Below are 23,886 nucleotides of genomic sequence, written 5' to 3'. Positions count from 1 at the left end.
ACGTGTGTTGTCTTGTGGTTTTTAGATGGGAATGTTATATTGTACCAGCCCACGGATGAATTGGGGGGACTGGTTTACGACTTGAATGATATTGACATTCTTGATAATGTGTATTTTTTATGACAATTTTTTTCAGAAAATGTTAATAAACTATATTTAATAGTGCTGGTGTGTCGACTGGATTGAATTCTATTTGTTTCAACCCAGCATAATGGGTGTAATAAGACACATTGTTGTATATTTTATCTTTATGTCAATGAGCTAATGGGTGTTTGGAGACAGATAGACTGCTCTGGTACTCACCATATAAACACGAATAGTACTCTGACCTTCTTTGTGAAGTATTTTTGTGCTCTATCCAGGCCAGGTCACAGTATTGAGATATCCCTAGTATCCCCTGTTACTCTTGTATATTGATGTTTTTGCACGGCTCTTGACCGTGGGATTTTTTCCTGCCTTTTTCGCCACTGTGGGTGACACCGCTACCTTGGGGTACCACGGTGCTTGTTTTGGACTTTCTAGGCTGTATTGGGGACCGTTTGTTGGTCACAACGTCTACCGGTTTGAGGACAAAATGGCAGCAGACAAAACTCGAAGCTATGATGATAGGTATGTGGCGGAATTACTGGCCCAGTCATCATTATTTTCCAATGATGGGGAAAGCTCACCTTTGACCAATATTAGTAATTGGGATGAGCTATTCCAACTTCGTAAGAGATCCATCCGCACAGAACTCCACGGCACTATAATGTTGGAGTATCTGCGCAATGGTGTTCTACCACAAGGATTAGTGGTGAGGAATGAGCCACGCTTATTCCTTGACAATAAAGAATTCATCATTAGGTGGAGTTACATAGCGAACAAGTGCGGACGTGACTGGTTAATTCTAATAATCGACACTGCAAAGGAGATGTCGGTTAAACAACTTGAAGAGCTTAAGAAATTAGAAGAGGCCATTAAGAAACTGGTTCCATTGGAAGTATATACTAAGAGACTTGATGAGATCATTCGAGAAATGAATGATTTTAAAGAATCCACTGTACGGGATCGTATTAGACGCCTTAAGATCGATATTACCGACTTCTCACATGAGAAAGCCTTCCGTTACACCCAAGAAGGGTATGTGCCGGATCAACATTATGATGGGGCCCCCAGGTCACAATCACAAAAAAATGCGAGATTCACCAACACCTCGTTTAGTTCACATAGTTCGGAGGATGATGCCTTTGCCCGCGGCATAGGTGGGAGACAGCAGAGACGTGGTAATAATCGTGGGCGAGGAAATGCCAACAGACGTAGGTCTCAGAATACCCGTCCTTTTCCAAGAGGTAGAGGACCATCAGTTGGTTTTTTAGATCAGGATTTACAAAATTGGGATTACGAACCACCAGTGACGAGGAGCGACAAAGCTTATTAATCAACTTGTCGAGGTATATCCCCAGTCCAGTTGAGATTTCAGTATTGGAAAAAGGGTTTGGGTTCGTTCCCACCATTGCCTATGACCGATTTGTCTCGAGGGTTGAAATTGAGGAATTATTCAGGAAAATACACTTGAGACAATATTTCCATGAGAATCCTTTTGAGGACGAGGAAAGGAATAGTGGTTTACATAATCGATCCACTTTTAGCCCACCTACTACTAGCCACAGCCCTGAATCTGTGGTGTTCGAGAGGAGGGTGTTGACTGATTTAGAAACATTGGAACGTACGCATTCTCCATATTCCTTCCAAAATTGTTCGGCGGCACAAAGGAAGGCTTTTGATTCTCTTAAGAAAAATACATCTATAGTGATACGCAGTGCCGACAAGGGTGGTGCAATTGTATTATTGAATCGGGAAGACTATGTCACTGAATGTTTAAAGCAGCTCTCAGATACGTCCTTTTACAAACTGGTTGAACAAGACCCTACAGGACGCCTGATGAATTTGATCGCCCACAAGGTTGAGAAAGCTAAGGATAGACACTGGATATCCCGGAAAGAAGCCGAATATCTGGTCAAGAAGGATCCCAGTGTTACCTTGTTTTACATTTTGCCCAAGATTCATAAGACACTAACCAATCCTCCCGGGAGACCAATAGTGTCGGGCACTAATACAGTGCTGGAACCTTTAGCCAAATTTGCTGACTCCTTCTTAAAACGGTTTGTTAGCAAAATGACTTCCTATGTCCAAGACTCTATGGCAGTGATTAAATTGATTGAGAATTTACATTTTAATCCACAAGAGGATATCCTTGTCACTATGGACATTATTTCACTGTATACTAAAATTCCTCAGATCTCCACACTGGATGTGATTGAGGAGTTGTTACTATCCAAACGTACATCGGGGATGACACCAAATTCGTTTATATTGTGGTGTACGGAGTTGGCTCTGACTGAGAATTATTTTCAGTTTGATGGCCACTTTTACCAACAAATCCATGGAACAGCCATGGGTTCAGCAGTGGCTCCTTCATTGGCAAACCTATATGTGGATTTTGTGGAACACATGAGTGTTTACAGCGAAAACAACATTTTCAGAGACCACATTAAGTTGTGGCGGAGGTACATTGACGACGTACTGATGATTTGGCATGGTGACCAAACCACTTTACTGGCGTTTTTTCAATGGCTGAACGAGATTAACCCCTTTTTGAAGTTCACTATGAATTCCCACAAGGAACAGATAGATTTTTTGGATTTAACCATCTACTCTGATTTGTCAGCTAATGTATTGGGTTTAAAACCATTCCACAAATCCACTGATAGGAATTCTCTCCTCCGATATGATAGCTTTCATCCGAAGGCCTTACGGGATAACTTACCGTTCGGACAATTCTTACGACTTAAACGTAACAGCAGTATGAGGGATACTTTCGAGTCCGAATCCACGATTTTGAGTCAGAATTTGATCCAGCGAGGTTATCCCGATAAGATTGTCAGAAGATCATTCAAGAGAGCCTCAAATAACCATCGAGAGGCCCTGCTTGAATATAGACCTAAAAGTTGTTCTTCTTGTACTGACCCATTGGTCTTTGTCAGTACCTTTAACCATCTGTCTAATCATGTGGTCAAGATTATTAAAAAACATTGGCACCTTTTAGCACAAGCTAAAATACCAGTGGCAAGTCCGCGCTGTGCTTTTAAAAGGGGACGCAATGTTAAAGAGTTGGTAAGTAGGAATGATATAAGTACCAAATTAGATAAACAAACCACCATTACCCAGCAGTGGGGGCTACCCAAGTTACGAGGACATGCTCCCTGCGGCACGTGTGTGTGCTGCCCCCTAACGAAACGTACCACCCAGGTTGACATCGGTCTCGCTAGACCCTGGGCTCAAAGGGAGTTCTCTAATTGCAACTCGAGCCATGTAATTTATGCCATCTGGTGTCCTTGTGACAAAATATACATTGGCAAAACGGAAAGAAAAATCAATATCCGCATTAGTGAACATAGGAGCTGTATTAGATTAAGGAATCTGACAGCCCCTTTGGTAGGGCATTTTTTAATGCGGAACCATGGGTGTGACGAGTTAAGGTGGACAGTATTGAAGAAAATTGTGGTAACTAACAACGTCGCAGTGGATAAACAGACCTTATCAAGGGAGGAAACTAAACTCATTTTTTTGAGTAAGAGTCATTGTGTTGGTTTAAATGAGGCAATAGACTGGAATTTTTAGTCCCAGTTGCTTCATTACGACAGGTGAGTCTGATGACAGAGCCATTATGTTGTGTTTTTTTGCCTGGAATGTATATGGATTTTCAATCAATTGGGGACCATGGTTGTTCATACACATTATGGTGTGCAGGTTCAAGACACACTAGTTGGTGTCTTCCCCCCATATATATAAATAATTTTTTTTGCGGCTCAAAGTCTTGGGTACTTGGGTGAATTGCGTCTGGAGTAACGTGTTAAGTAGTGTCAAGAAATCACGTTTAATGTTACATGTTGACAGTGTACAAGATGCTCACTCACACATTTATTTGGCTGGGATGATGGGCTTGCTTGGGTCGAGTCCTGTGGGCTTGGTGATGCGGCTGTTGTGCCGTGTTGTTGTGACGAGCCGTTATAGTCGAGTGATGGTTGATGGGTGTGTATTTATTGACGCACTCAAAATCCATATCACGTGATTATCACGTGATCGGACGAATCCGTGTATTTTTTGTGGATACGCTTCGCCCGTACTCCGGACGTGAGGGTTCAGAGGAAGATTACGGCTTCCTTCGTAGTACACTCGAGAGTAATTCAGGTAAGCAGGGCTGCTGCGAATAGGTCTGTCGATGTAGCCAGTGTCATAGAGTCTTGGGTGATTGATTTATTCTATCTACGCCACTTCGATTTGGTTGCTTGGTTGTATGGTGACTCCCGCTGTAGTTGGTGCAGGGGTTTGACCGCGGGTGTTAGATGTCACGTTTTATTATGAACGGACGATCCGCCCCTCCCTGTGAGAGTCCTGTTACTTACGAGACCTGTATACTCAGTGGCTGTGATGAGACTCATTGATGAGTGTCAATGTTTGGTCTCTCTCTTTTCTCCCATACTTTGTAGTTACACACGAGAGTTGCGGGTTTTGATCCATTTTGACCAGACTATGGGGGTCGACTGATGGGGTGACCACTGCTAGAATGTATGTAATTGATACACACAACGGAGAGTCTTATACCCTTCGGATTGAGGTAAGCTACTGTGAGCATGCATGATTTGAGGGTGGATAGTTTCTGTAGGAGTCTAGGTTTACCCCTTGCAGACTCTGATCACCTAGGTTGAGATATCACCTGTACAGGTGATAGTACAATACTCTTCACTCGACCATTGTGTGAAAGATTAAGAGTCATTTAGTTTCATCTTTGTTTACCTCATGTTGTTTTTAGGTGGTCTTCAATTAAATAATACGAGTGCCAACTTGTCCAGAGATTTGGCTCTACTTCTTCCTCTTTGTGCTCGGATTTTTGACCTGATCAGTGTCTTCAGGCGCTTTAGTACTGGACCTGTGTGATTTCTACCGGAGGTACGGATAGAGACATCTACAAAAGACCTGTCGTAATTGTATGGTCGGTAGATAATGAAATTGTTGCACTTGTCCCCATTTTTTGTGCATGTAGCACGTTTTGAGAATGATTGTGGGTGCTCCCAATGAGGAGGCGCTATCTAATCGGTGCTGGTTGTCCAAGCTTGCCACGTGGTGCTGGTGGTGGTGGTGTTACCAGGGACATACCAATTAATATGGTGTGCCCGTCTTGGGTCCGAATTTTGGTCTTCTTGATTTCTACAGTGGTAGAGGCAAATTTAGGGTATTTACTACCCCTTTTCTACACCCCGCTGATTAATTGGTGCGGAGATGGTAATGATCAATTTAATAATTCGAGCAATTACGCCAGATTGATGTTGTTTATTCTGTGTTTATATTTAGGTGAGTTTTCCCGGAGCAGTCTACACGTTCAACTTTTTTCCATCTATAATCCACCTGACCACATGGGACCATAGTGCCCCTGAAGAATTTCTGTTTACCTAGACCTATACAGAAAGAAACATGTCGGGTTGGGGAATGTACTGTTAATTATAAACAGCTTCAAGTATAATTAGCTAGAGTCGGACCAGATTGTAGCATTCAAGTCTGACTCAGTAGTGAATGTGTATAGTCCACATTAATAATGGACTCATATTACAACTTTGTTTTTTAGTGTGATCATTTGTATAATGATAATTATTTGTAAAAAGTATATGAATTGATGAATGGTTTGTGAGTGAATGCGGTATGGTTGACGTGTGTTGTCTTGTGGTTTTTAGATGGGAATGTTATATTGTACCAGCCCACGGATGAATTGGGGGGACTGGTTTACGACTTGAATGATATTGACATTCTTGATAATGTGTATTTTTTATGACAATTTTTTTCAGAAAATGTTAATAAACTATATTTAATAGTGCTGGTGTGTCGACTGGATTGAATTCTATTTGTTTCAACCCAGCATAATGTGTGTAATAAGACACATTGTTGTATATTTTATCTTTATGTCAATGAGCTAATGGGTGTTTGGAGACAGATAGACTGCTCTGGTACTCACCATATAAACACGAATAGTACTCTGACCTTCTTTGTGAAGTATTTTTGTGCTCTATCCAGGCCAGGTCACGGTATTGAGATATCCCTGGTATCCCCTGGTACTCTTGTATATTGATGATAAATGCCTGGAGCCTCCAGATATAGGGTAGTCACAGGGTAAATGCCTGGGGCCTCCAGATATAGGGTAGTCACAGGGTAAATGCCTGGGGCCTCCAGATATAGGGTAATCACAGGGTAAATGCCTGGGGCCTCCAGATATAGGGTAGTCACAGGGTAAATGCCTGGAGCCTCCAGATATAGGGTAGTCACAGGGTAAATGCCTGGGGCCTCCAGATATAGGGTATTCTTGGGGTAAAAGCACAGGGCCTCCTGATACAGGGTTGGCACAGGTTAAATGCCTGTAGCCTCCACATAAAGTGCAAGCACAGCATAAATGCCTGGAGTCTCCCGATATAGGGTAATCACTGTGTAAATGCATGGAGCCTCCAGATATAGGGTAGTCACAGGGTAAATGCCTGGAGCCTCCTGACTGGGGTAGTCACAGGGTAAATGCCTGGAACCTCCTGATACAGGGTAGACACAGTGTAAAAGCATGGTGCTTCCCGATACAGGGTAGGCACGGGGTAAAAGCATGGTGCCTCCCGATAGAGGGTAGGCACGGGGTAAAAGCACGGTGCCTCCCGATAGAGGGTAGGCACGGGGTAAAAGCACGGTGCCTCCCGATAGAGGGTAGCCGCAGGGTGTTAGGGCTGGAGGCCAGGTAGAGTGCATGAGAAGACCAAAAGGAAAGGGACACGCCACCTTGGGTGTTCTCCACACAGAAAGCAAAAGACAAACAAAGCAAGCATGCCTAACTAGAAAACGCATCAGGCCATTACAGACTCCTACAGGACTGCATTTGCCAGGAGCTCCTAGGCTAAACACTACAGAATGTAGGTCGCGATGGGAGTGGCTACATGTCGCGCATGCGCGCAACAGAGAGCACAGGGCTTGTGCTCGAGACTTCATGCCAGCAAGACGTGTCATCAGGAGCTCTGGCACCAGACCAACACGCGAGGGGCCACGTCCACCGGATCGAGAGCACGGCCTGTCGCATGCCTCAGATAAGTCCCACAAGCGCTTCAGCTACCACGGGGCGCAGAGGGTCGGGCAGGTGGCCCAGCCCCACTCATGTCCTAGCCGTTTCCTCCCACTGAATAAGTGCTGTTTCCCGCTGCATGCCGCAACAAGCAAATGAAAAGCCCGAAATGCCACACTCAGACCCATTAACCCCAACACGGCCCCCAGTGCATGTTTAACAGTGCCTACGCATCATCACGCCCTACCAATGCACCCTGCCACAAGCATTGTCCAAAGACAACAGCAACGACTGCTACAAGTGGTCAAGCCATGTGCGGCTGAATTAAACTGCATGCTTTTCAGTCACATGAGGCCCCGTGATCCACGCATGATTAGCACGTGAAATAGCCACCTAGGGCCACCCAACTATTAACGCTAACTCATGCAAAGTCAGCACACATGATGCCACGTGCGGCAGTCACATATAGCAGCTGTAGTAATTGCAGTGTTTTCTTGCAGCCTTGATCTACTACTACAAGGTGATCAGGCAGGGACTCCACAGGAGACACCAAGGACACTTCGCCTCACCACCACTCAAAGCTAAGTCTATTGAATTCTTGAATTTTGCCGCTGCCTTTACTGTTGTGCTCTTGTTCAGGGGTGGGCTTCATGAGAGAGTGTGTTGTGCATGAGTAATAAAGTACAGTACAGTGCAGAGACAGGATGTACAAGCACAACGTTACCCTTTGTCCGCTTTCCCATTCATAACCTCTCCCTAGCCCTCTTACCGGTTTCCCTCACCCCCAATTCCTATCCAACCAGTGACAGCCTAACCCTCACTCCCTGATGGAGTTGTGGGTCCCTGTGTACGCCACGACTTGCAGGGTCCTAAACCATGGCGGGGGTAGTTGGTTCCTGCCACTCCTGCGCCTTGGAACTGTGGACCCTGTCACAGGGTAATTGAGTAGAGCATTCTGATAGTGTAGGCACTGGGTAAAAGCATGGGACCTACTGATATAGGGTGGTCACAGGACAAATGTCTGGAGCCTCCTGATATAGGATTATCACAGGATAAATGTCTTGAGCCTCCTCATATAGGGTAGTCACACTGTAAAGGCAGGGTACCTCCTGATATAGAGTAGTCATGGCATAAATGTCTGGTGATTCCTGATATAGGGTAGCCAGAGGGTAAATGCTGGGAGTTTCCTAATATAGAGTAGTCACAGGGTAAATACTGTGATAAATCTGAGGATGTCATCCCTTCTCCCCCGAGCAGAGACCTTTCCCATGGAGCCAGGTTGGTGCATCCACAGTCCAATAGTCCCCCTGGGGGTGCTGCACTGGGGAGGATCACATGGGGAAAGAAACCCCCTATGGGATTGGGGACGACCATCGTCAGAGAACATGGTATCACCCCAATTTATCATATTCAACCCCTCCTCCTGCACCCTCCCTGAATAGAACTAATATATTCTGTTGTCAAGTCAGTCAATACAACATATATGGCAAAACTGAAAACCCAGATAATGGAAAGTATTCTGCATATATCTTTAAGGCTGGTACTGTGACAAATGAGATGGCCCGGAGTGAAAGGATCACTCGCAAGGAGCCAAGCTAGCGGTCTAGTTTCCAAAGACAAGTTATTGGCCCAAAGAAATAATTTAACCATACGCGGGAGTTCAAACTAGGTCCAGGTTCCGGCTCAAGCTCAATCAGAAGCACAGTAGAGACAGGAGGGAGAGAGAGACGTCTCTCGAAGAGGAATAGCGCGAGCTATGCATGAAAGCAGCTGACGCGAGAAAAGGTGCGGAAAAGGCAGAACATGGGAGGCATCGGCCCGCAGAGCCGCTGCAGACCCCGCTGGGTGCGGAATGCTGCCGGAGCCTCCAGAGGGATACAGCTGCCCGGGAACCACTGGTACTTTCAAGAAGGAAGCAAACAGGTACGTGGGTTGCTGGGGAGCTGTGAGGGCTCAGGGAAGCATCAGGTGAGCTCGGGAACTGGAAGGAAAGGGTCTGGGACCCTGAAACGAATGAGAGATAGTTGTATACTTGGCAGGAGAGTGAACCAAGCAGATACAATATAAGAGTGCAAGTCTATGACTCGCACCCGAGGGAAAGCGGGTCTGGGACCCTAATGAAAGAGAGGGTCTTGGACCATGAAGAAAACAATAGAGAGTTATATACTTGGCAAGAGAGCGAACCAAGTGGATACAACACAGCAGTGCGAGTCTGCGACCCACACCCATATGAGAAACCAATGTTTAAAGCAAAGAGAGTCTGGGACCCTGTGAGAAGAAAGAGACAGTCCAGGAGAGATCACCTGCTTGGCAGGCGATTGAGCCAAGCCGTGTAAAGTAATGTGAGTCTGGGACTCACACCCACGTGAGACACTGAGAATAAGAGGGTCAAGAACCCTAGGACTCATAAAAGGAATCCTATGCTTGGTAGAAGAGCATGCCAAGCTGAGAAGATATAAGGGCTGTGAAGCTAAGGGACAGTTGCCCGTGAATTATCCAGAAATGTGTGATATGAAGAAGTCTAGGGGAAAGGTGCACAGCTCTAGAATTGGAATCTTGTATTTTGGAATATTATTTTGCATCACTCTAATACCAGCGAAACTGAGTACTTTTCTGTTGATTGAAAACACAAAGAACACGTTTTACTTTAGGAAGAAATCATCCCTGCAGAGTTATTTAAGATTATTAGTGTTAGGGACAGGAGAAGGATATTGGGACAGGGCAGTGACAAACCTTTTAGTTTCGGACCTCCTGCCAATTCCACTAGTTTTCTGTGAGGTAGGGAAGCCTCCCTTAGCTTTAGGTATAGAGAGACATTTTCCAACCCTTGTTTTATTGATAAAAGTTTATATCCAAAAATATGCCACCATGGTGTCTGAGCCTTACTCCTGCACCCTTACAATATCTAGAGCATCCTGATACAGGGACATCACAGGAAAATACCTAGAGCGTCGTGGTACGGTAGTCACAGGGTAAATGCCTGGAGCCTCCTGCTATACGGTAGTCACAGGGTAAATGACTGGAGCCTCCTGATATAGGGTAGCCACAGGGTAAATGCCTGGAGCATCCCAATATAGGGTAGTCACAGGGTAAATGACTGGAGCCTCCTGATATAGGGACGTCACAGGATAAATGCCTGCAGCCTCCTGATATAGGGTAGCCACAGGGTAAATGCCTGCAGCCTCCTGCTATAGGGTAGTCACAGGGTAAATGCCTGGAGCCTCCTGATATAGGGACGTCGCAGGATAAATGCCTGCAGCCTCCTGATATAGGTTACATCACAGGATAAATGCCTGCAGCCTCCTGATATAGGGTAGTCACAAGGTAAAAGCCTGGAGCCTCCTGATGGGAAAGGCAGGATAAATGCCCGCAGCCTCCTGATATAGGGACATCGCAGGATAAATGCCTGCAGCCTTCTGATATAGAGTAGTCACAGGATAAATGCCTGGAGCCTCCGGATATAGGGACATCACTGGATAAACGCCTGCAGCCTCCTGATATAGGGAAGTCACAGGGTAAATGCCTGGAGCCTCCTGATATAGGGTAGTCACGGGGTAAATGCCTGGAGCCTCCTGATATAGGGTAGTCACGGGGTAAATGCCTGGAGCCTCCTGATATAGGGACGTCACAGGGTAAATGACTGGAGCCTCCTGATATAGGGCAGCCACAGGGTAAATGACTGGAGCTTCCTGATATAGGGACGTCACAGGATAAATGCCTGGAGCCTCCTGATAGAGGTTAGTCACAGGGTAAATGCCTGGAGCCTCCTGATATAGGGACATTGCAGGATTAAAGCCTGAAGCCTTCTGATATAGGGTAGTCACAGAGTAAATGCTTGGAGCCTCCTGATATAGGGTAGTCACGAGGTAAATGCCTGGAGCCTCCTGATATAGGGACATCGCACGATAAATGCCCGCAGCCTCCTGATATAGGGTAGTCATGGGGTAAATACCTGGAAAATCCTGATATAGGGTAGTCACAGGGTAAATGCCTGGATCCTCCTGATATAGGGACGTCGCAGGATAAATGCCTGCAGCCTCCTGATATAGGGTAGTCATGGGGTAAATACCTGGAGCCTCCTGATATAGGGTAGTCACAGGGTAAATCACTGGAGCCTCCTGATATAGGGACATTGCAGGATTAATTCCTGAAGCCTCCTGATATTGGGTAGTCACAGAGTAAATGACTGGAGCCTCCTGATATAGGGACGTCGCAGGATAAATGCCTGCAGCCTCCTGATAAAGGGTATCCACAGGGTAAATGCCTGGAGCCTCCTGATATAGGGTAGTCACGGGGTAAATGCCTGGAGCCTCCTGATATAGGGACATCGCAGGATTAATTCCTGCAGACTCCTGATATAGGGTAGTCACAGGGTAAATGCCTGGAGCCTCCTGATATAGGGTAGTCACAGGGTAAATGCCTGGAGCCTCCTGATAGAGAGTAGTCACAGGGTAAATGACTGGAGTCTCCTGATATAGGGTAGTCACAGGGTAAATGCCTGGAGCCTCCTGATATAGGGTAGTCACAGGGTAAATGCCTGGAGCCTCCTGATATAGGGTAGTCACAGGGTAAATGCCTGGAGCCTCCTGATATAGGGTAGTCACAGGGTAAATGCCTGGAGCCTCCTGATATAGGGTAGTCACAGGGTAAATGCCTGGAGCCTCCTGATATAGGGTAGTCACAGGGTAAATGCCTGGAGCCTCCTGATATAGGGTAGTCACAGGGTAAATGACTGGAACCTCCTGATATAGGGACATCACAGGATTAGTGCCTGCAGCCTCCTGATATAGGGAAGTCACAGGGTAAATGCTTGGAGCCTCCTGATATAGGGTAGTCACAGGGTAAATGCATGGAGCATCCTTATAGGGGGTAGTCACAGGGTAAATGCCTGCAGCCTCCTGATAGAGAGTAGTCACAGGGTAAATGCTTGGAGCCTCCTGATATAGGGTAGTCACAGGGTAAATGCTTGGAGCCTCCTGATATAGGGTAGTCACAGGGTAAATGCTTGGAGCCTCCTGATATAGGGTAGTCACGAGGTAAATGCCTGGAGCCTCCTGATATAGGGACATCGCACGATAAATGCCCGCAGCCTCCTGATATAGGGTAGTCATGGGGTAAATACCTGGAAAATCCTGATATAGGGTAGTCACAGGGTAAATGCCTGGATCCTCCTGATATAGGGACGTCGCAGGATAAATGCCTGCAGCCTCCTGATATAGGGTAGTCATGGGGTAAATACCTGGAGCCTCCTGATATAGGGTAGTCACAGGGTAAATCACTGGAGCCTCCTGATATAGGGACATCGCAGGATTAATTCCTGCAGACTCCTGATATAGGGTAGTCACAGGGTAAATGCCTGGAGCCTCCTGATATAGGGTAGTCACAGGGTAAATGACTGGAACCTCCTGATATAGGGACATCACAGGATTAGTGCCTGCAGCCTCCTGATATAGGGAAGTCACAGGGTAAATGCTTGGAGCCTCCTGATATAGGGTAGTCACAGGGTAAATGCATGGAGCATCCTTATAGGGGGTAGTCACAGGGTAAATGCCTGCAGCCTCCTGATAGAGAGTAGTCACAGGGTAAATGCTTGGAGCCTCCTGATATAGGGTAGTCACAGGGTAAATGCTTGGAGCCTCCTGATATAGGGTAGTCACAGGGTAAATGCCCGCAGCCTCCTGATATAGGGACGTTGCAGGATAAATGCCTGCAGCCTCCTGATAGAGAGTAGTCACAGGGTAAATGACTGGAGTCTCCTGATATGAGGAAGTCGCAGGGTAAATACCTGGCGACTACTGGTATAGACTAATCACAGGGTAAAACCATGGGGCCTCCTGATACAGGGTCGCCAGAGGGTAAATGTATATAGTTGTTTGAGAGCATAACGTCTCTCGCATCTTGATATAGGGACATTGCAGGATAAATGCCTCCAGCCTCCTGACATAGGGTAGTCACAGGGTAAAACCATGGGGCCTCCTGATATAAAGTAGTCGCATAGTAAATGACTGGAGCCTCCTGATGTAGGGACATCACAGGATAAATGCCTGCAGCCTCCTGATATAGGGTAGTCACAGGGTAAATGCCTGCAGCCTCCTGATAGAGGTTAGTCGCAGGGTAAATGCCTGGAGCCTCTTGATATAGGGACGTCGCAGGATAAATGCCTGCAGCCTCCTGATAAAGGGTAGCCACAGGGTAAATACCTGGAGTCTCCTGATATAGGATAGTCACAGGGTAAATGCCTGGAGCCTCCTGATACAGGGTCACCAGAGGGTAAATGTCTATAGTTGTCTGAGTGCATAACATCTCTCGCATCTTGATATAGGGACGTTTCATGATAAATGCCTCCAGCCTCCTGATATAGGGTAGTCACATAGTAAAACCATGGGGCCTCCTGATATAAAGTAGTCGCATAGTAAATGGCTGCAGCCTCCTGAAACAGGGTAGCCAGAGGGTAAATGTCTGGAGCCTCTTCATATAGGGTAGCCACAGGATAAAAGCATGGTGCCTCCTGATATAGAGTCATCACAGGGCAAAAGCATAGTGCCTCCTGATATAGGGTAGTCACAGGGTAAATGCCTGTAGCCTTCTGGTGCAGGGCAGCCAGAGGGTAAATGCCTGTAGCCTCCTGATACAGGGTAGCCAGAGAGTACATGCATGGAGCCTCCTGATACAGGGGAGCCAGAGGGTACATGCCTGTAGCCCCCTGAAACAGGGCAGCCAGAGGGTAAATGCCTGTAGCCGCCTGATACAGGGTAGCCAGAGAGTACATGCATGGAGCCTCCTGATACAAGGTAGCCAGGGGGTAAATGCCTGTAGCCTCCTGATACAGGGAAGCCAGAGAGTACATGCATGTAGCCTCCTGATGCAGGGGAGCCAGAGGGTACATGCATGTAGCCTCCTGATGCAGGGTAGCCAGAGGGTACATGCCTGTAGCCTCCTGATACAGGGAGCCAGAGGGTACATGCCTGTAGCCCCCTGAAACAGGGTAGTCACAGGGTAAATGCTTAGCCTATGGGTGGCACAGGGTAAATGCCTAGTCTAAGGTTGGCACAGGGTCAATGCCTAGTCTAGGGTTGGCAAAGGGAAAAAGCATGAAGCCGCATGCAGGGAGCGTGCTCTTGAACAGTGACTTGCGGGGGCCAATCAGGGACTGACAGGCAGGAGGGAACCTTCATAATATGATCCAGGGTCGGTAGCTGCAGTGAATGCACGTGTGCACCGAGCACAGGGCATGGATGCAGGCCTCCCTGACTGGCGCTTAATGCAGGGGGCTTCAGGGCACAGTCACAGAGATGCAGGACTCGGGAAGCCCGAATACTCGGCGACAGAGGGCCTTCCTGCTGGGCGCCCCTGTCTGCAGGGCCTTCCTGCTGGGCGCCGCTGCCTGCAGGGCCTTCCTGCTGGGGCTGCGTGCTTCTCCCAGAGACTGCAGAAGTTCACACGTGCGCTTGTTTGTTAGTAATGCCTTTGGCAGGACATGAAGTTCTGTACTGAATATAACGTTCAGAAACAAATAAAAACAATGAGAGGACAATGCAACACGGCATCTCCCAGGGCGAAGGGACAGCATGTGAGAAGCATCATACAGCAGTGTAGGGGATGGTACAGAGTGGACCTGCCTGGAACCAGCAGGAGCGGACAACAGTGTGCCCCTACACACTCAGAAAATAGGGAGGGAGGGAGGGAGGGAGAGAGAGAGGGGGAGAGAGAGGAGTGAGAGAAGACAGAGAGAGAGAGGGGGGGTGAGAGAAGAGAGAGATGAGGAGTGAGGGGGCTAAGGAGAGAGAGAGAGAGGAGAGAGAGAGAGGAGTGAGAGAGAGGGGGGCTAGGGAGAGAGAGAGGAGAGATGAGAAGAGAGAGGCAAAAGAGGGAATGAGAGAGAGAGAGTGAGGGAGAGAGAGAGAGGAGAGAGAGGAGTCAGAGAAGACAGAGAGAGAGAAAGAGAGAGATAGAGAAGAGAGAGAGAGAGGGGGGAGTAGGGGGAGAAAGGGGAGTGAGAGAAGACAAAGAGAGAGGGGGTGAGAGAGAGAGGAGTGAGAGAGAGAGGAGTGAGAGAAGGCAGAGAGAGATAGAGAGGGGAGTGAGAGAGGAGGGAGAGAGAGAGGGAGGGAGAAGAGAGAGAGAGAGGGGGGAATAGGGGAGAAAGAGGAGTGAGAGAAGACAGAGAGAGAGGGGTGAGAGAGAGAGAGGGGTGAGAGAACAGAGAGAGAGAGGAGGGAGAGAGAGGAAGGAGAGAGAGAGGAGTGAGAGAGAGGGGGCTAGGGAGGGAGAGAGGAGGGAGAGAAGAGAGAGAGAGGCAAAGAGAGAATGAGAGAGAGGGAGAGAGAGGGAGTGAGGGAGACAGAGAGAGGGGAGTGGGGAGAAAGAGGAGTGAGAGAAGACAGAGAGAGTGTGAGAGAGAGAGGGGGTGAGAGAGGAGTGAGAGAAGAGAGGGAAGGGGAGGGGGCTAGGTAGACAGAGAGAGGAGGGAGAGAAGAGAGAGAATGAAAGAGAGGGAGGGAGAGAGAGTGAGGGAGAGAGCGAGGAGAGAGAGAGAGAGAAAGTGAGAGAGAAGGGAGTGAGAGAAGACAGAGAGAAAGGGGAGGAGTGAGGGAGAAATTAGTGAGAGGAGAGAGAGAGAGCGAGGGGGCTAGGGAGAGAGAGACGATGGAGAGAAGAGAGGGGGCAAAAGAGAGAGGGGGAGAGGGACAGAGAGAGAGATAGAGTGAGGGGCTGAGAGAAAGAGAGAGGGAGAGAAATGAGAGAAAGTGACAGAGAGAGACATACAAAGAAAGGGAGAGCCAGCGAGAGAGAGAGAGTGGAGGGGTTGGGGAGAAAAGAGAGAGAGGGGGAGAGAAAAGAGAGAGGGAACAAGATATATATATATATATATATATATATATATATATATATATATATATATATATATATATATATATATATATATATATGGAGAGAGAGATACAGTGAGAGAGACAGGGAGAGAGAGAATGTGAGAGACAGGACGAGGGAGTCTAAGAGAGAGGGGGGAGAAAGAGAGATAGAATGCGAGTGAGAATGTGAAAGTCATGGAGAGAGAGACGGAGAGACACGGAAACTGAAAGTGAGAAGAGAAAGAGATAGAGAGTGAAATAAAGAGAGAGAGAGGGGGAAGAGAGAAAGAAATAGATAGAGTGAGAATGTGAACGACAGGTAGATAGAGGCAGAGAGAAACAGAGACAGAGAAACACAGAAAGACAAAGATATAGAGAGACAGGGACAGCGAGACAGAGCGACTGAGAGGGAGACAGAGACAGAGAGATACACGCAGGCAGAAACAGAAGACACAGAGAAAGGGAGATAAAAGAGAGAGAACGAGAGAGAGAGCAAGAGAGAGAGAATGTCGGTGCGAATTTGAGAGACAGGACAATAGAATCTAAGAGAGAGAGAAAGAGAAACAGAGAAAGAGAGAGAATGTGAGAGAGAGAAAAGGAAAAAGGGAGAGACAGCGAAGCGAGAGTGAGAGAGAGTGATAGAGAGAGAGGTAGCGAGAGAGAGGGGGGAGAGAGTGAGAGAGAGAACGAAAGGGAGAGAGAGGCAGAGAAACACATAAACTGAAATAGAAAGATATAAAGAGGGACAGGATCGGCGAGACAGAGAAAGAAAGAGCGAGAGGCAGAGAGAGAGAATGTGAGAGACAGAGAGAGAAAGGCAGCGAGAAACACAAAGAGAACGAGATAGAGGGGCAGGGTTCGAGAGACACAGAGAGAGACAGAGGAAGAGATGGAGAAAGAGAGAGCAAGAGAGAGAGAGAAAGACAGGCAGAAACAAAAACAGAGAGAAAGGCAGAAATGCAGAGAAAAAGGGAGGGAGACAGAAAGACAGAGATAGGTAGAGAGAGAAAGACAGACAGAGACAGAGAAAATCAGAGAGAGAGGAAAAGAGGGTGAGAGAGGGAAACATAGACAGAGTCAGCATAAATTGTGGGAGGAGACTGGGAAGGTGCGCTGCTGCGTATGGAGACCTATCTTGGCCTCATTGAATGGGCCTTTGCTCTATGCTGTGGGTTTTCCTCACATTCACCCACCCCTCCCCCGGGTCCTGGGTGGACTGTCTGTCCTGTCTTGGGGCTGTGTTCTGTCACTTTCTGTTCTGCCTCCTGAGAAATCCTCCTTGAGTGCCAAGAGGTGGGAGTCCAGTGGCCTGCATGCATGTTGAGTCCTTTCCACTTTGCCTCAACTCCATCCTGGGCCACTCTTGGTCACCTCCATCCGTTGCCCCCATTGTGAGACTGTTCTTTGTTGGATGGCTGCCCCTCTTGCCCCTTCAAGCTGTCCAGATCTCCTGCATCGGGTTCCTCCCTCCCTCTGGTGTCTGCTCCATCTCTGAAGCCGCTTTCAAATGGTGAGCCATGGTTCAGGGCCCTTGTCCCAATCTTGTCAAATACGCCCTGTATGGGCCAGGCCCTCCCGTTGCCTCTTTGTTGAGGAGAAGTGGGGTTTAGCATGCTCCCCCTTCCCTACAGTGGTTCTCCATTGGCTTCCATTCGTCCCAATCCATCCTTCTCTGGCTGGAGGTCTTCAAGGCTGTCTCCTCTTGTGTTCACTGGGGTTGGCTGCTTCTCTGCGGACAGCTAGAGGGTAGACCTAGTACTTAACTAGCTGTATCTCATAACTGCAGCTTGCCTATGGGATGTTGCTACACTGTTTTCTCTAGACACAGCTTTTGCAAACGGGTGAACTCCTTGAAACTATCTGAAAACAGGTGCGTACCTGGACTTTGGTATTGTTCCTGCCTCTTCCTTTAGTCCCTCATGTTTTTTGCCAAACACAGAGGCTTAGGAAGCTAGAAGTGATTTATTAGGGAATCTAATGTAATCGCTGCTGTTCACTTTTTCCCATAGGATTTAATTGGACACTTGGCTGCAATGTTCCATAACGTGTTTCTTAATGTGCCTAGTGGTGCAGGGAGACATAGCTAGGCCCAGAACATCATATCTCATTTTACTGTATTTTGGGGTGGCCCACTGCCATTTATTTAAACGCTTCCGCTCCCTGCCTGGGCTGCATGATGTGTCTGTATGATATTTCTTTTTAGGTGCACATGTTTGAGATGTTGTGCTGATCAGTTCAATGCTTGCATTGGCAGGGTAATTCCCGGATATGTGAATGTATTGACCTGTCTGGGTGGGAATCTTGTTTCTCTGCACCCCTCTGCATGATAGGGTAAACAGTTCACCACCAGGCACAGGTCCCAGAATCGTTTAGGTGTGGGAAATATCTCTCCAAAGACTCTAGTGCTCCTTTTATAGTTACACTGTGTTACTGTACATGTGTGTTCTAACTCAATATCTTATTTGAACTGATGTTTGCATTATGTGTAATTCTATAATAAAGAGTATATATGTTTCAGTATGTAGTGCAATTGTCTGTTATTTAGTGGCATCAGGCATAACTATTCCCTAGTCTTTTCCCCTAATCTACAGGACACCAAGGCTGCTCTGCCATTACGACCCATAGATTCTGTCCTAGCTTTGGGTTGGAACCCTTTCTTATCCTTAGGATAGATGGTTTCACACCCCTCCCCTGTGTAGAGATGGGCCCAATTTGCTGCACTAGCATAAACAAAAACAGTACTCAATAATAGAGTACTCAAAGTGCACGGTAAAACACATCTTTATTTAAAGCATATAATCTCAGCTGGGGGACAGCATACAAGCGGCTCTCAAAATTACAAAGAGTGTGGGCAGATTTTATACTAAACATATGTAAACAATGATGTCATATTGCAATGTCAGTTACAAAACGTATAAGTGGTTATGATTGGTTAATATCTTAAGATATATATGGAATACATAACTGCCAGTTTCCTCCTTGGTTTATACATCTCTGATGGCTCCTCCCGAGCCCAACCCATCATAGATAATATTTTCATTACATCATTACTTTGGCCACTAATTGGCTGGCGTTCCTCATCATAGACGGTGTGGCTAGAGGGGTTTTCATTGGTTGGTGCTTCACTCACCAACCGTAAAGATACATAGGGAAGAGGGGGGGAGAAGTCCCTGGTCTGCACTAATTCCAATTAAACAAACTTCCCATCATTCCCAGGCCATGTGGCCTTTCTGTTCCTTTGTATTTGGCCTTGTGTATCATCTTGCGTCTTTGTGCGTGCTAGGGAGTTCAGCAGGTGTCTTATCTATACTTGGCTAATAATGAATAACTAGTGTTCTTCATGTCTTGATCACATGTTAGGGGACAGTGTTGGAAAATTACTTTCTTCCTATTTGCTGATTTCTGTAGAACAACCTTACAGTACCGTGCAATGGGGTCAGTGTGTTTTATGGGCGTAGACAACCTCTAAGGAATTTGTGATGATTATACAATGTGCCATGGAACAGACTGGTAGTAACAGTAGCTTTTTCTTGTATTTGTGTAAGTTGTTACTGTCTTTACCGCATTTGGTTCATGACTGTAGCTAGTGTCTAGAATGGCTGTGCCACAAAGTTTTTCGTCTGTTCCTTTGGCCATTTTGTTCCTTGGCCTTCCTCCTGGCCTTCCAGGGCTGGGATTTCATTATTTGGGCATGCAGTTGCCAGAGAAAGTTGCTTCATTTATGGGTCCCTGAAGGTCACGGGTGTGGGTACCTAGGAAGTGGGCTGGGACTGTCGGGTCCCAATCCACACTACTGGTGCCAGAGTGTCTGGTGTGCATGAGAGAATGAGAACCCAAGTGGTCCTTGATTGGACACTGCTGGTGTGCATTCACTGAGCAGATCTTCCCATTGGTGGGCTGGGTGCAAGCACTCACCTGACTGTGGATGTGAGGAGGGGTCCTGCATTCATTCCAGCAGATCAGCAACAGGTCACAACTGACCTGCAGATGGAACCAAGTATCCTGAAGAGCCAAGCAGAATGAAGGACAAACCTGAGATACACTGAAGAGGGCTGGCACTGAATCCTGTGGTTGTCCCTGGTGGAGCCCAGCGTTGCGCTTGATCTTAGAAGACCTGCAAAGGTGTAACGAACCTTTGGAGTGGTGGGAGCAATCACTGCTGACATCTCCTGGTAACCCTGCAAGTGAGCCTGTTTGGATGTGTCCCTGGTCCATCCAGTGGACAGTCCAGTTTAATCCTTGGTTTGTGTATGAGCGTCAGAATTTTGAGTTTTGATCCGAGACTTTGGGGAATCCCATATTATCAAACAAAGGACCCTCCTGCAGAATCCCAGAACCTTTGGGTCCCGAGACAGGAGGCTGCATCATACCATGAGAGTTGAGTGCCGCTGCATCACTGTGCGACAGTGATGATTGCTAAAGGCAGTTTTTCCACGTTTCTTCCTATGCCCTGAGACCTACTGCATCAGGGTTTTCTTCGTTCTTCATCCGAATCAAGAGTTACTGCTCCTGTCCCAAAGCAGACCTATACCTGCAGGCGCAGCACCTTTGCATCTGGAAGTTGAACAGAGGGTGTAAAATCCAACCTCTGATGACCCCCTCTAGACCTGTGAAGTCTGGACCAAAACCAAGCTAAGGGCAGGAAGAAGTGAAGTCACTTACCGGTAGCCCTGTGTTCATCCAAACACATTTACGTATTGAAGGTAAATTTTGGCTTTCTCTTTGGCTTCGGTACTATCTGCTTCCTAAAGCCCTCCGAAAGTCGGGAACAGCTTTGTTCATCATTGCAGACCCTCTCCTGACCCTTGCAAACCCGTTTCAGACCTTCGGAATTCTTCCCCTAACCTTTTCCTGCTCCCTAAGAATACTTTGTGAACTTTACACACAACTGGGCTCTTTTACGCGTGCCGTGAGCATTGAGCACAAGTCTCCAGTCTTCTTAGGACTGGACTTATAAAGTTAGGGTTGCTGTCTCTGAAGACTGTTGGTGCCATAAATGTTATTCACCCTTTTTCCAATGCAGGTATTGGTGGAGTTACTAGCTTCCTCGCACTGACTCCAGTGAATGCATATATATTACATAGTCTGTTGCTTGTGTGGTGTTTTGCTATTACATTTCAATATTCAGTTGTGTTGTTATTGGGGCTATGCTAAACAGTATATGTCCATACACTACTGTCTAATTGTAATTCTTGGTGTTTCACTGTGTGTGCTCATTGGAGACCCTGAGTCACTCTTCAAGCTACTGTGAATCTGTCTGGCTATCTTCCCAGAAGTGCCCCCAGTCCATCTAATGAGGATGGCCACCTAGATATCTGCTCACCAGGCCAGAGTTTAGAAATCCATTCCAACATAGGGCAGGAACTGGTACTAGCACATCTATCTCAGTAGGGGCAGTAAGCGATACCTACATTTTCATCTCCCCCTTTACCCTTCCCCTCTGGTCGAATCTTCAATCAACCCCTCACTGCTGCCCATCCCATTATAGCCATTCTCTGGAAGCCATATTTTGGAGAACTCCCTCAGGCTACCTCATTGTGCTATGTATTCTTCTGGACCGCATGTCATAAAACAGCACTCTCTATCCCCTGCACAATCCATTGAATGTTCCTGTCATCGTGGGGGTCAACAGGACATTTTAACATTGTCCCGGGGGGTCCAATAGGATGCACTGTTGGGTACATACGTGGTAGTTCATCTGTCTCTGTATATCTGTGCATGTGAACACCCACATTTACTATTATTGTCATTTCCAGTGCTTTCTTGCAAGCCTTTTTACATCAATTCAGAGCTATTTCCAGGGCAAATAGATGGCCATGCTGAGATAAAGAACATACCTATTTTGGAGAATCATTGATTTTACTGATCTCAACTCCTCTTTGATTGCATTCAACCCCTTCACTGTGGCCTGTATTGTTTGCAGCAGCTCCCGTCTGGTTATTTGTAACCATTTGCCATTGGTGGCTGCTTGCAAACCAGGGCCAAGATAGGAGGTGAAGAACTTTGCTGTTCTGCCGAACAGTTTATGTTAATCTTTTATGTCATCATTGGCCTCAAGTGATGTTGCTGAATAATATTGTTCCATTCTGGTACATTTTAGGGCAGGAGACCTTTTGTTTCTGGTGTTTGCGCTCATGAGGGGAAAATCACCAATCTGCACCTCACTTCGCCGCAGCACCAGAGCCGGTGCACTCATTGTATTACTACTGTGGAGCATACCTCCACAATTTGGAGAGAGCTGCGTGTAGGCCTAGGAACCACAAGCCCAATAGTGGTCCATTAATACAGCTGTGCCCACCTTCATGCCTGGTGGGTTCATGATACATTGGCAACCCTTGTTCACTCCTACTTTCACTAAGCCGTTGTTTCGGAATCACAGGTTTGCATATTTTATTGATATTATGGGTACTGGTCTTCCTTTATCTTCTACCCAGGTAAGCAATTTGGAATCTTCAGTCCACTCTTTAAGGCACACCCTATTTGCATTCTCCACAGCCTCCTTTGGTGCCGTTATGTGTGCGTATGCTTTTCATCCTATCAGTCCATCAAACCATTCTTCTTCAGTCAATACTCTCCCTGCTATGTGTAACCGAGGTCTATTCCAACAGCCAGGTGTTTCTTTCTCATGTGCTATGATACACTGCAAAAATGTATCACTCTGCGGCTGGAGAACGTATATTTCTGTACCTTGTGTTGGGTTTTTGCGTCAATCATCAGGGCATTTGTTTTATGAAGCTATCCTCGTGAAGGGAATCTGTTTTGTTACTCATTGTATGGTAGCCTCTATTCCCTGAAATTGTCCTCTTGTAGTGCACAGTGAAAGACGTGTTAAGCAATGTGTTCTGTGTGTGTTTACCCCTGTTGCTATGAACACGTGGGGGCACTAAAGGAAAATGAAATGAGGGAACAAACAAAACAGCCCTCGTCAGACTTCTCTCCCCCCCCTTTCTCATGTGGTGGTACCACACATTGGGCCTCATTACCAGCTTGGCGGTAACCCGCTGGTGCTACCGGCAGGATGCTGCCGAACTTGTAACACTGTTTCCGCTGCCTGATATCCCGGTGCCACCGGGACATTACAAGTTCCGTCGGCCCGGGATATCAGGCGGCAGAAAGTGTAAGTCCCCATTCCCATGGAGTCCCATAAGGTCGAGTATGGCGGTCCAAAGCGGGTGCCGGTACGGTGCGACCGGCACCCTTATTACCAGACCTCCACACTCCAGGCCCATTGTTTGTAACATGGGGGGAATTATCAAAATATTACATCATGTGGTGTGTGTATCATTTTGCACAATTCTTTTTACTCTTTTTTGTTCAACCAAATCTTTAGTAGCACATGAGAAAAAAAAGAATTTCAGCGATGCAGCATTTGCATAGTTTTTCTCAAATTAACTCTCAAGCAACCAATTCAACGGTAACAGCATCAACCCACACCCATACTGATCCCCAGCCCCGAACTCGTCTAGGTGTTCCAGTATCTATATGCCATCCCCCAATGGCTTAGTCTTCTTCCTCCAGTTGTATGCCAAGTGTCTTTAGTCTCTTCGAGATATACAAGCAAGTATAGTCTTTAAGAGCATAAGTAAGAAAGGTTGACCAAACGTTGCCAAACCTTCTCATCGTACCCCGTATTATTGTTGTCATTTTTTCCACACTGATAGTACCCCAAATGACATAGTACCATTGTATAATGTACGGTGCTTCCTTTTGCATCCATTGTTTCACTCTGCAGCGTCTGGTGCTCAGTAACAGATTCCACACAATGTTCTGCACACCCCCCCCAACCAGCGATGCTCTTCTGTTGTAATGTTCAGTAGTGCAAAAGCTCCACCCATCTCTTATCCAAATCCCAGCATCTCTCCTACCTTTGACTTGACCTCCTGCCAGAAGTGCTTGAGCTGACGGCATCCC

Source organism: Ambystoma mexicanum, chromosome 9 (assembly GCF_040938575.1).
Source record: "Ambystoma mexicanum isolate Mex_15411 chromosome 9, UKY_AmexF1_1, whole genome shotgun sequence".
Lineage (NCBI taxonomy): Eukaryota > Metazoa > Chordata > Amphibia > Caudata > Ambystomatidae > Ambystoma > Ambystoma mexicanum.
This window is presented reverse-complemented; position numbering follows the sequence as displayed.